The sequence below is a fragment of the Myotis lucifugus genome, unplaced genomic scaffold (genome assembly GCF_000147115.1).
Source record: "Myotis lucifugus unplaced genomic scaffold, Myoluc2.0 scaffold_1004, whole genome shotgun sequence".
NCBI lineage: Eukaryota > Metazoa > Chordata > Mammalia > Chiroptera > Vespertilionidae > Myotis > Myotis lucifugus.
In genome coordinates this window covers 64782-77105 of record NW_005872052.1, presented here as the reverse complement: position 1 = coordinate 77105, position 12324 = coordinate 64782, and the positions used below count along the sequence as shown (strand labels likewise).

Genomic DNA, 12324 nt, shown 5'->3' with positions numbered 1-12324 from the left:
GGTGTTTCTGATCTGGTCGGTTTCTCATCTGTGCCCTTCCTTTCACTATATCACTGTTGGTTGCTCTCTGGGTTTATAACATTAACATTGTAGGGATTCATGTCCCGTCACTGAGAGGGAAGTCCCCCACCCTCCAGGCAGTGCTGAGTGGGGAACAGAATCCAGGCCCCAATCCTCACTTGAGGGTGATCATCCCTCACTCTGCCCCAGAAGGCGAACTTTGGGGGCAGTTAGCCACTTGTCTCTCACTGACATGGCTTTACATAGAGGTTTAGGGTCGGACGCTGCAGGCGCTGCCTCTCTTTGAGCCTGGGAGGTAGTCCCAGCTCTCAAGGTGTCCCGGGAAAGAAGCTGGAAGGAGGCCCAGTGACAGGCCCTGTCACAACCCTGCTGGGCCCTGTTCCCTGTTGGTCTCAGAACCTGGTCCCGGGATGACTTGTCCCAACACCTGTCCTGCTTCCCCTGGAGAACCACCTGCATCCTGAGAACCTGCTGAAGGGAGACATGGTCCCACCCACCTCTGCTGTGCCTACAGCTCCGCAGACAGCACCCCATCCTCACCCTCTGTCCTCTGCCGCCACACTCTCACCCCATGGGGCCTGCACAGGACATCCCCTGTGGCTGTGTCTGCCCTCACCTTTGGGCCCTTGTAGGTTTTGCCTAAAATGCACCCACACTTCATCCTCTCATTCCCATCTCCTGTGCCAGGCCCTCCCTAAGATGCCAGGGTCAGGGTCACTTATGTGGCCTGTGGTGACTTCCACTACCTTGCTAATTTCACGTGAAATTCCCATGTGTAATGTCAGGCTATGCGGGCCCCACCTGTGTCAGGTGGAGACACAAATGAGCACTGACCTCACAGCACTTCCAACCGCTCACACCTGTGCTGAGGGAACCTCCAGGGGGCCGTTAGCTGCCGAGCATCATGGTGGATAAGTACATGGCCATTGGGATCAGAAGGCAGTCAGGTAAGGGCTGGGGCCTGGTCCCCTATGATGTTGCCAAAGTCTCACTTGCCAGAGCCCAGGTACACAGGGAGCTCTGTGAATCCTAAAAATGCAGGAGGAGCCAAAGCAGCATGGCTCACTTGTTGAGTATCAACCTATGAACGAGGAGGTCACCATTCGATTCCTAGTCAGGGCACATGTCCAGAATTTGGGAAACATCCCCAGTGTAAGGCATGCAGGAGGCATCCAACCAATAATTCTCTCTCATGACTGATGTTTCTATCTCTCTCTCCCTTACTCTCTAAACTCAATTTTTAAAAATTTTAATAAATAAATAAATACATTCACAGTAGAGTCATATATGGGAGGCATCTGAGCAATATTTCTCTCTCACATTAATGTTTCTCTTTCCTTCTCTCTCTCGCCTTTACTTTTCCTCTAAGAATGAATGAATCTATCCTTGGTTGAGGATAAGGAAAACAATATCTATATATATACTATTATGTACATCTACAAATACATCAACATCTTTATCTCTATATCTATATCTATATCTACATCTATATCTATGAATCAATGAACATATTCTTCAGTGAAAATAAAGAAAAAAGATCTATGTCAATCTCCATATCTATGTCTAAATCATCTATAATAACAAAAGCATAATATGCTACTCAGACTCGACGGCCTTCCGGACAAAGCCGCACAGGCAGCAGAGGCCAAGCCCCTTGCACGAATTTTGTGCATTTGTCCTCTAGTATATCTATATCTGTCTCTATGGAAACAGAACCTCATTGATTTTTATCCCCTAAGGAGTCACTGATTGTTCCCACATCCTAATTCCTGACCACCTCCTGCAGCATAGCCCCTGGTGTGGAAGGAGAGGTCCCTGGGCACGGTGACCAGGACCCCAAGGAGGGCCTGGTTCTCTGAGGGCACAGTCAGCACCTCCTTCCAGTAGAAGCCCCAGAGACCGGGACCTCCCTCACCTCTTGCCCTTTGTATGTGCAGACACCTCCCATATGCAAATGCCCACATGGGGGCCTGTCACACACAGAATTGGCGTCCACTTAAATTCAGGGCCTCCTCAAACTGGAGAATACTTTCTGGGGGACGAGGACCTCACCTGCAAGACATGACTCCCATGTGTCTCTTCCTCTTCCTGCTGTCAGCTCCCAGATGTGAGTGACTCAGGACTTAGACATGGAGAGATAGGGATCCTGCATCTGAGCCCAGGACTCACTGTGTTCTCTCTGTCCCAGGTGCCCTGTCCCAGGTGCAGCTGCAGGAGTCGGGCCCAGGACTGGTGCAGCCCTCACAGACCCTCTCCCTCACCTGCTCTGTCTCTGGTTACTCCATCACCAGTGGTTACTGCTGGTATTGGATCCGCCAGCCCCCGGGGAAAGGGCTGGAGTCGATGGGGCGCATACCTTATGATGGATACACTGACTACAGCCCCTCCCTCAAGAGCCGAACCACCATCTCCAGAGACACATCCAAGAACCAGTTCTCCCTGCAGCTGAGCTCCATGACCACCGAGGACACGGCCGTCTATTACTGTGCAAGAGACACAGTGAGGGGAAGTCAGTGTGAGCCCAGACACTAACCTCCCTGCAAGAAGGTCTCTGACCACCAGGGGGCGTGCATGGTCTCTGAGCACAAGGACCATCCCAGCAGCTGGTGCAGTTGGAGGTCTGGGCTGGTTCCTGTGTGGTTTCCTCTTCATGTCACCGTTTCCCTCAGGGAACCTCTGGATCCTAATTCTTCGCTGACGTCTGAGTCTCTGAGTGAGAAAGTCTGTTGTAAAGAGAGACAATTTTCTCCTGTGAACAAAAGGTAGAGAGTCTCTTTCATACACACTTGTGTCATAATGAGTTTATCATCAAATCTGCTGACCCACGTCACCTGAATCTAACAAGAGGCCCTAATGACCCAACAGTGCAGCTCCCCTGAATGCTGGACCGTGGGCCCCACATGTGTGTGACCCCAAAGCTGCAGAAGAAGGACCCACAGGGTGACAGTCCTGGTCTTGTCCTCATGCTCACAGCACCCAGAGGAGTGGACACCATGCAGAAGCAGAGGCACAGCAGCTGGTACAGATGTTCATGACACACACACACCAAGGGGATGTGGGATGGTTATTATGCTCCTGATTGAAACTCCTGAGAAGCACAGGAAAGATCACTCAGCAAGTCAGACCTGCTTGGATGGAGACTGGAAAGGAGAGGGAGCAGGGCTTTTATTTTGGCGAGGTGGTGGGGGAAGAGGAAGAATTCTGCCTCCAGGGAATTGTGTGGTTTCAATCTCCCAATAACTTCTACAAAGAAAACTATGGCCTCCTCCCTCATGCCTGGCACTGCTTTCCCTGTGGCCCTTGCGGTCCCAGGCCCAGGTGAGCTGCCTCATGAACCACCTCCTCCTCTAGGTCCTGCCACCAGCTGGGCAGCCGCCACCGCCTCACATCTGCCATCCCCTCTCAGTCCTCACGTTGCCATGGGCCAGAGCAGGACCAAGCGCTTCAAGAGACCTCAGTTCTCCCACCAGGGACTGTCAGGTCCAGTTGGCAGCAGCAGAAAACGGGACTGAGCAAGAGGAGGCGGAGCTGCTGGGAAAGCTCCAGCCCCCAGTGCCCAGGTCCTCAGTGCGCATGCACGGGGCTGGCCCAGCTGGTGCAGCAGCAACTGGTGCTCCTGGACCTGGGGGACCTGGTGGCCTGGACCCCTGCGCCCTCCACCTCTGGCCGCTGCTGCTGGACCCCAGCCTGGCGGTGAGGGAGAGGAGGTCGCGCCTCAGGAGTCTCAGTGCTTTGGAGGCTTTGAGGTTTGCAAGGACATGGTGACTGCGGATCCCATGACCCGGGTCGCACTGCTCCCAGAGGGCAGCGCTGGTGGGTTCAGACGCGGGGCCTCCATGGAGGAGAAAGAGCAGAACAGAAACCCTGTGAGAACGTGGCCGGGAGGCCGCTCGCGCTGGGGAAGGTGTGTGAGCGCAGTGATGTCCCAGTGTCTGTGCTCAGCACAGAGGGCGTTTGGAGATGGTGGGACCGTGTTTGGGTGGGTTTCCCCCAGGGGACCTGGCTGCTGCAGGAGCATGTTGTCTGCGGGCGGTCCCTGGGGCCCCCTAGAGCTACTGGAAGCGCTTGGGGCACAGCATGGCGCGGGCTGGAGTCTGCATGCTATCTCCTGGGAGTCCCTGGAGCGTGTCCTGTGGGAGCAGCTGGAGGAGGCGCAGTGTGGAACCAAAAGGACATTTTTCCGTCCAAGAGCCAAACAGAAATCATAAGCGCCTCCCAAGGGCTCATCTGAAGGGATGTGGGCGCAGGGGTCACTCAGACACAGGAGGCGAGATGAAGATGGAAACCGCCCTGGAGACCAAGGAAAGGCTGGAGAAGGCAAAGGGCGCGGACTGACCTCAGTGATGAGATGGAGGAGGCTACTCCTGAGAGAAGGGTCAGGAGGAAAATGTGCATCTGGGACTGGCTTCCACCCGCTCACCAGGAGCCCAGAGGCCCAGCGCTGCTGAGGGCGCAGTAAACCCGCTGCATGTCCTCTCCCTGAACCCCGCTGGGGCCTTCGGGCTTAAGGCTAGAACGGGGAAGTGGGGGTGGATGGGGTCCCTTTCCCAGGAGGCCCAAGGGCCGGCTCCTTCCCAATTTTTTCCCCCTGAAAATTCCGGTCGACCATCACTCCCCAAAAAGGGCGGCCGCGGGAGATGGTTGCAAGTTGGCTGTGCTCAACCAGATGTCCAGGCCCGGACTTGGTCTCGGAAAGGGGTCCGGGATAGAGAGAGAGAGAGAGAGAGAGAGAGAGAGAGAGAGAGACGACCAGATGGCCCTGCCCAGACTTGTTCTTGGGTGGGGAAGTGGGATCACTGGGCCAAATGGGAGTTACATTTTTAATTTTTAGATGGAAACTCTATGCTGTTTTCCATAATGGCTGCACCAGTCTGCATTGCTAATGGAACAAATAAACTGATGAACAAAAATAGACCCAGAGACATAGAAGCACGAACAGACCATGGAACCTCAGAGTGGAGGGTGGGGAGGTTGGGTGGGAAGAGATCAACCAATGAACTTGTCTGCATATATGTCTGACCTGTGGACACAGACAATGGGGTATCCTGATTTCATAATCAGTGTTGGATCCCTGAGGAGGGAATGCGAGCCGCAGGGGGAGAGGGTAATGTGTAGAAAAGGGGGAACTATGTAATACTTTCAACAATAAAGATTAGGAGAGAGAGAGAACATTCTGTTAACTATCCTGGCATCCAGTCCCTGCCTTGTTCTCTCCCACCTCCATGTCACTCCTCACCTTCCCTCCTGAACTTCAAATGCACAAATGCAGCTGCAAATGGTTATTCTCATGAGCATTTGAGGTCTTGCTCCCCCACAGTTTTCATCAGTTTGGCTCCAAAAATCATATAAAATATTCTCTATGTTAGGTTAGGTGGCTCAGGAGGCGGCGCAAGAAATAGAGTTCAGTGAATCAGAAAAGAAAGGAAAGGAAAGTTTATTCTGCGTCCCCGGGAGACCCACGTACCCCCAAAGACAGGGCACGTGGATTCACGCCAACATGGAGGGGGGCGCTTTTTTTATACTGCGGTTGGGTGAGGGGCGGGGACATGAGCTGAGGTATTCAGTTGAGGAAGCTTCAGCTGCAGGGGGGTCAGCAAGGTATTCAGGAATGAGTCAGCATCTGTGTGGGGGTATGTGGATTCAGGGAGAAGAAGCCTGTATCTGTGTCTGGCACATTGATCTGTGAGAAATTCTAGGAGGAGTCCATTGTCTCATCACATGTCTGAGTGTACCCGATCCTGGGCTCTCTCCGACCTAACACTCTACACATTTGGACACTTCTTATACTAAAATATTGTCTTTTCTTCATTTACAACATACATACATACACGTGTTTTCTCCGTGAGGAGTGGGACATTCACACAATTATTAAAAACCTGCTACCTGGGCAGGATGAGTTAGTTCTAAAGAGTTGCACCCTTTGTTATGGGCACTGATGCTCCAACCACTGAGCCCCACCAGCCAGGGATCCATGTGTAAATGATAAAAATTCCCCCACTTTGAGGGGCTGGGAAAACAGGGCTTTTGCACAGGAACAGCAGGAAGTTGAGTGAAATCTGTGGTTTGGGGAGGCAGCTGTGTGCTTGTGGCAGGGACAGCAGATTAGAGACGGAGGCTACAGGCACAGTGTCAAACCCAGCCTCTCCTGCCTCCTCACATGTAGAGGTTCGTGTTTTTATAGAGGCAGGAATAGAATGTGGGGAACCGGCTAGAATTGTACAACATAGTCATCCTCCTCTGGTCCCAGTGATTGTTTATTCTGATTGGAGAAGGCACCTTCTAGCCTGGCTGGCAGCCGCACTGGGACCTGGGAGCTCACCTGAAAATGAAGCCCCTCCTCCCCATTTGGAGCTGCCAATCATCCTGGAGATGAACAACTTTGCTGCAGGACCCAGCCCACCAGCCCTTGAATGTCCCAGGCCTCTGCTCCCTGTCACCTGCCCCTTTGGCAGAGCCTTTGGCTACTTCCCACGTAATCTTCTATCCTTTCACTCAACATAAGCAGCTGGTTTATGGGGCTGCAGAGCTGGTTTGTGTGGATGACCCGCTGCTACCCAACATTGCCCAAAGCATTGGAATGAATGCCTGTGTATGAGTCACCCCTGTCTCTGCCTATTTGGCCCAAGGAGTGACAGGCAGCAGGGACCATGCATTGTTGGATTCCTTATTCCTGTGTGAAAGATGTGACAGAAAACAGCAAGGAGAAGCTTTCAGTCTCAAAATAAAAGCATCATCCAATGCAAATTCTTATTCCTAAACCCCAGAAAGGCGACAGGACCCACGGGGGATGAAGGAGAAGGAGTGGATGCCCCATCCACTTGCCTCTGAGGGAGCACCCCTGGGTCCTCATCAAAACCCCGAGGAAGGAGGACTCTCAATCCTGGAAGCTGCCCCCAAAGGAATGGAGTCAGGATGACAGGTCCCAGGAAAGGAGGGAGGGATGGGGGTCAGGACAGGACCCCTTGTGGCCAGCATCCATGAGTCCTTTCCCATCTGGGGTCGCCCCTAGGGTGACAAGGTCAGGCATGGAGCCCAGGGTCTCGGCTGCACCTTATATGCAGACTCCATGCAAATGGGGCTCTCCTCCTGCTCATAAAAGGGGGCCCTTGCCAGGCATGTTGGGGAGACACCCAGAGCCCAAGCACCTGAGACAGGACCCCAGCGGCTCCACCATGGACTTGGTGCCAAGCTGCGTTTTCCTCCTGATCATTTCTCAAGGTCATTCTCAGGAGTGGGGAGCGCTGAGACCTGTGCCTGTGCCTGTTGGTGCTTCCATGTGATTCTCAGTCCACCTTGTGTCTCTGTGTTTGCAGGTGTCCAGTGTGAGGTGCAGCTGGTGGAGTCTGGGGGAGGCCTGGTGCAGCCTGGGGGGTCTCTGAGACTCTCCTGTGCAGCCTCTGGATTCACCTTCAGTAGCTATGACATGAACTGGGTCCGCCAGGCTCCAGGGAAGGGGCTGGAGTGGGTCTCACTCATTAGTCCTAGTGGTGGTAGCACATACTACGCCGACTCTGTGAAGGGCCGCTTCACCATCTCCAGGGACAATGCCAAGAACATGGTGTATCTTCAAATGAGCAGCCTGAGAGCCGAGGACACGGCCGTGTATTATTGTGCAAGAAACACAGTGAGGGGAAGTCAGTGTGAGCCCAGACACAAACCTCCCTGAGGAGACAGCAGGGCTGGGCTGCAGGTGGCGCTCAGGACTCACAGCACAGAGAGCAGCCCCAGGAGCAGGGGCAGAGGGAGGTGGGGAGGGAAAGGCCTTCCTGTTGGGCATAGGGATTTCCTCTCAAGCTCTCAGCTGCCTCCAGGGACAGCTCCTGCTCTTTCTCTGAGGCTTTCATTTCCCGCTTTCTCACTGCAGACCCCAGAGGAGGGGGTAGCACTGCTGCTGGCAGAGGACATGTGGGCAGTGATGGGGACTCTCCTCACCACGTGTCTGCATTTCCTGCTTTTCTTTCTCCACAGAGACCATCCTCAGTGCTCTCATCAGTCTGTGGTTGGAAACTTTCCCACCAAGAGAGACCCCAGCACAGCCCAGGCCCCTGTGTGCTGAGCTCGGGGTCTGACTCACATGCCCACCTGTCCCCATGGGGCCCTTCCTTCTGACAGGCCCACAGTAAATAAAATAGGTGCACGTCCTGCGGACAGTGGAAGCTGGATGGACCCATCTGAATGGTGCAAAGGGCCCTTGAGGGCTGCTCCCTGGTCACCTCCCCTGTACAGGTGCCAGGACTTGCTGTTTCTGGTGCCACAGGAAATGACCTCAGCTCTCTCCCCATAGGTGTCACACCAGCACTGATGTGAGATGACAGCAGTGTGCGCTTCCCGTGTCATGCAGTTTCATAGGGACGTTTAACAAGGTTCATTGGAAATCATTTCATTTCAACAAGCAGCTGACTTGGGAAATCTCTTGGTGAAGGAGATAGCTTTACAGCTTTTTCGTGTTTTTTATTTAAAATCATGGGGTAACAATTTCATTTCATAATGACGGTGTTGGATCCTCTGGAGATCAGTCTTTTGAGGGCTCAGAGGGGATTATAACTCAGGTAGAGGCAGCTTGTGAGATTATTACTCTATCTCAGCATTTCCCAGCCTCCATGTCATAGGTGTTGGAGTGGCTAAACCTTCAGCTCACTCATGTCTGCAGGATGGAGTAGACCTCCCACACCTCCTTCCTTGCTCCTTTGGTTGGTTTCCAGGAGCCATGAGAACCCACTGTGTCAGCAAAGCTTCCCCAAGTCATGCACTGCTCCCTGACCTCTGTGTGTCTCCCCTGGTCTCCTCCTGATTGACGGCTCTGGTGACTACAGAACCTTTCACCATCAGGAATGGGACTTGCTGAAACCACAAGCTGGTTCTTTGAAAAGATAAAAAAGATGGAGGAACCATTAGCCAGACTCATCAGGAAACAAAGAGAGCAGACCCAAATAAATAAAGTGAGAAAGGATTGTGGAGACGTAACAACCAACACCCCAGGGGAAAAAAAAGGATTGCAATGAAGTGCTATGAACAACTATATGCCAACAAGATGGACAATGTAGATGAAATGGACAAATTCCTATAAAAACACAGTACCCCAAAACTGAAACAGGAAGAATCAGAAGACCTGAAAAGGCCAATAACAACTGAGGAAATAGAAGCAGGAATCCAAAAACACCCAGAAAATAAGTCCTGGTCTGGATGCCTTCACAGGGGAGTTTTACCAAAAATCCAGAGAAGAACTAACACCTATATCTTCAAATTATTAAAAAAAAATCCAGAGGAAGGAACACTTCCAAAATCTTTTGACGAGTCCAGCTTTATCCTAATTCCAAAACCAGGTGACATTCCTAAGAAAGATAATTACAGGCCAATATCCCTGATGAAAACAGATGCTAAAATCCTCAAAATATATTAGCAAGTTGGATAGTGCAATGAATCCCATGACCAAATGGGATTCATCCAGCGATGCAAGGCTGGTACAATATTCACAAATCAATACACATGATATATCACATAAACAAACTGAAAGACAAAAACAGCATGACCATATCTATAGATTCAGAAAAAGCATTTGACAAAACACTGCACCCACTTTTGATAAATCTTCTCAGCAAAGTTGGAGAGGAGGACTCATATCTCAACACAATAAAGGACACCTATGACAAACCTATAGCCGGAATCATACTCAATGAGCAAAAATAAAAACCATTTCCCCTAAGAAACGGAACAACACAGAAATGCCCGCTTTCACCTCTCTTATTCAACATAGTACTGGAAGTCCTAGCCACAGCACTGAGACAAGAAGAAATAAAAGGCATCCAAATTGGAAAGGAGGAAGTGAAACTCTTATTATTCATAAAAGACATGATCTTGTGCAAAGAAAACCTACAGACTCGACAAAAAAACACACACCTAGATTTAACAAATGAATTCAGCCATGTAGAAGGATACAAAAATTACACCCAGAAATCAATGGAACTTTATGCACCAATAATGAATTCTCAGAAAGGGAAACCAGTCCTAGCTGGTTTGGCTCATTGGATAGAGCGTCTGTGTACTGAGTGGTCCCAGGATTGATTCTGGCCAAGGGCACATGCCTGGTTTGCAGCGTGATCTCAAATAGAGGGTGTGCAGGAGACCGCCAACCAATGATTCTGACTCATCATTGATGTTTCCATCTCTCCCTCTCCCTACCTCTCTGAAATCAATAAAGAAATACATTTTTTTAAAAAGAAAGAAAGAAAGGGACACCAAACCAACAATCCCATTTACCAGTGCATCAAAAAATTATGATCCTTAAGAATAAACTTAACCAAGCAGGTAAAAGACTTGTACTGAGAAAAATACTGGATGTTGAATAAACAGATAGAGGAAAATATAAGCAAGTGGCAAATAATACCAGGATCATCGGTTGGTAGAATTAACATCATTAAAATGTCCATATTACCCAAAGCACTCTACAGATTCAATGTAATCCCTATTTAAATAGCAACATATTTCACAGATCTACAACGAATACTTCAAAAATTTATATGGAGCCAAAAAAGACCCCAATTAGCCATAGCAATCTTGAGAATGAAGAACAAAGGTGGAGGGATCACAATACCAGATACTGAATTATACTTCAAAGCCATAGAAATCAAAACAGCCTGGTACTGCCACAAGAACAGGTATATACATCAATGGAACACAACAGAGAACCTAGAAATCTACCCAAGCCATTACGCCCAATTAATATTTGACAAAGAAGGCAAGAGCATACAATGGAATTACAACAGTCCCTTCAATAAATATTATTGGGAAAATTGAACAGATAAACGTGCAAAAAAAAAAAAAAACCCAAACAAACGGAAACAATACATGAACATATACCATACACAGTAGTAAACTCAAAGTGGTTAATAGACCTAAATGTGAGTATGAAAACCATAAAAATCTTAGAAGAATCCATAGACAGCAAAATCTCAGACATCTCTCATAGCAATATGTTTACAGATACATTTCCCAGGACAAAGAAACTAAGGAGAAAATAAACAAATGGGAATACATCAAAATAAAAAGTGTCTGCACAGCCAAAGAAACCATCAACAAAATGAAAAGGGAGACCAGATTATGGGAGGACATATTTGGCAAGGATCCATGTGATAAAGGGTTAATATCCAAAATGTATAAAAAGCCCTTACAACTTAACCAAAGGAAGACAAACAATCCAATCAAAAAATGGGCAAAGGACCTAAATACACACTTCTCCAAAGGGAACATACCGATAGCCAAGACATATAGGAAAAATGCTCAAAGTCACTGTCCATCAGAGAGATGCAAATGAAAAGGACAATGAGGTATCAGTTTACACCTGTCAGAATGGCTGCCATCAATAAATGAACAAATGACAAGTGCTGGCGAGGATGTGGAGAAAAGGGAAGCCTCATACTCTGCTGGTGGGAATGCAGGCTGGTGCAGCCATTATTGAAAACAGTACCGAGTTTCCTCAAAAAATTAAAGATGGAACTGCCATTTGACCCAGTGAAGCCACTTTTACGAATATATGCTAAGGGACCCCAAACACCAATCATAAAAATGTATGCTCATCTATCTTCCTAGCTGCACAATTTGCAATAGCTAAGACTGGAAACCGCCCAAATGGCCTTGAGTAGCTGAGTGGATAAAAAGCTGTGGTATATCTATTCTACCAAATACTATGCAGCAGTGATAGAGAAGGATCTCTTACCCTTTGGCACAGTATGGAGGGACCTGGAGAGTATCATGGTAAGTGAATTAAGACAGTCAGAGAAAGACACATATCACAGGATCTCACTCATATGTGGAACCTAATTAACAAAATAAACTGATGAAGAGAATGGATCCAGAGACCTGGAAGCATGGAGCAGACTGGGGAATCTCAGAGGGAAGTCGTAGTAGGGAAGATGGGTGGGAAGAGATCAACAAACCAACAAACATATGCATATGTGCATCATCCAGGGACACAGACAATAGGGTGGTGAAGACCTGGGCACCTAGGACCGGGCTAGAATGTGTCACAGGGGGATGAAGGGGACATGTGTAATATCTTCAACAATAAAGGTATAATTTAAAGAAAAAAATTAGGACTTGGACCCTCAGACTCCTACTGAACATGGTCCCTGTGTCACCCATCTTCTCTCAGGTGGGGTCAAGACCTCAGCTATGAAATACTCTGCCTCATGAATATGCAAAGGAGAGGAGGTAGACCAGGTTAAATATGGGTATGTCTTGTGCCTGACAGCAACACCACAACCACACCTCCCTTACACAAGTGCTCACAGCACAGCCTCAGCATGG

At 49.4% G+C, this 12324-nt stretch overlaps 1 long non-coding RNA gene across 1 annotated transcript in view; it reads left to right on the top strand.

Annotated features, from left to right (window-relative positions):
• The window catches only part of LOC111824170, a 33064-nt gene extending 26577 nt beyond the window's left edge, over positions 1-6487 (top strand). Inside the window, exons 4-7 of the long non-coding RNA XR_002827262.1 lie at positions 268-276; positions 3492-3496; positions 6187-6192; positions 6476-6487. This is a non-coding gene — a long non-coding RNA (uncharacterized LOC111824170). The remainder of the gene's footprint in view (positions 1-267; positions 277-3491; positions 3497-6186; positions 6193-6475) is intronic.
• Positions 6488-12324: the final 5837 nt, after the last annotated feature.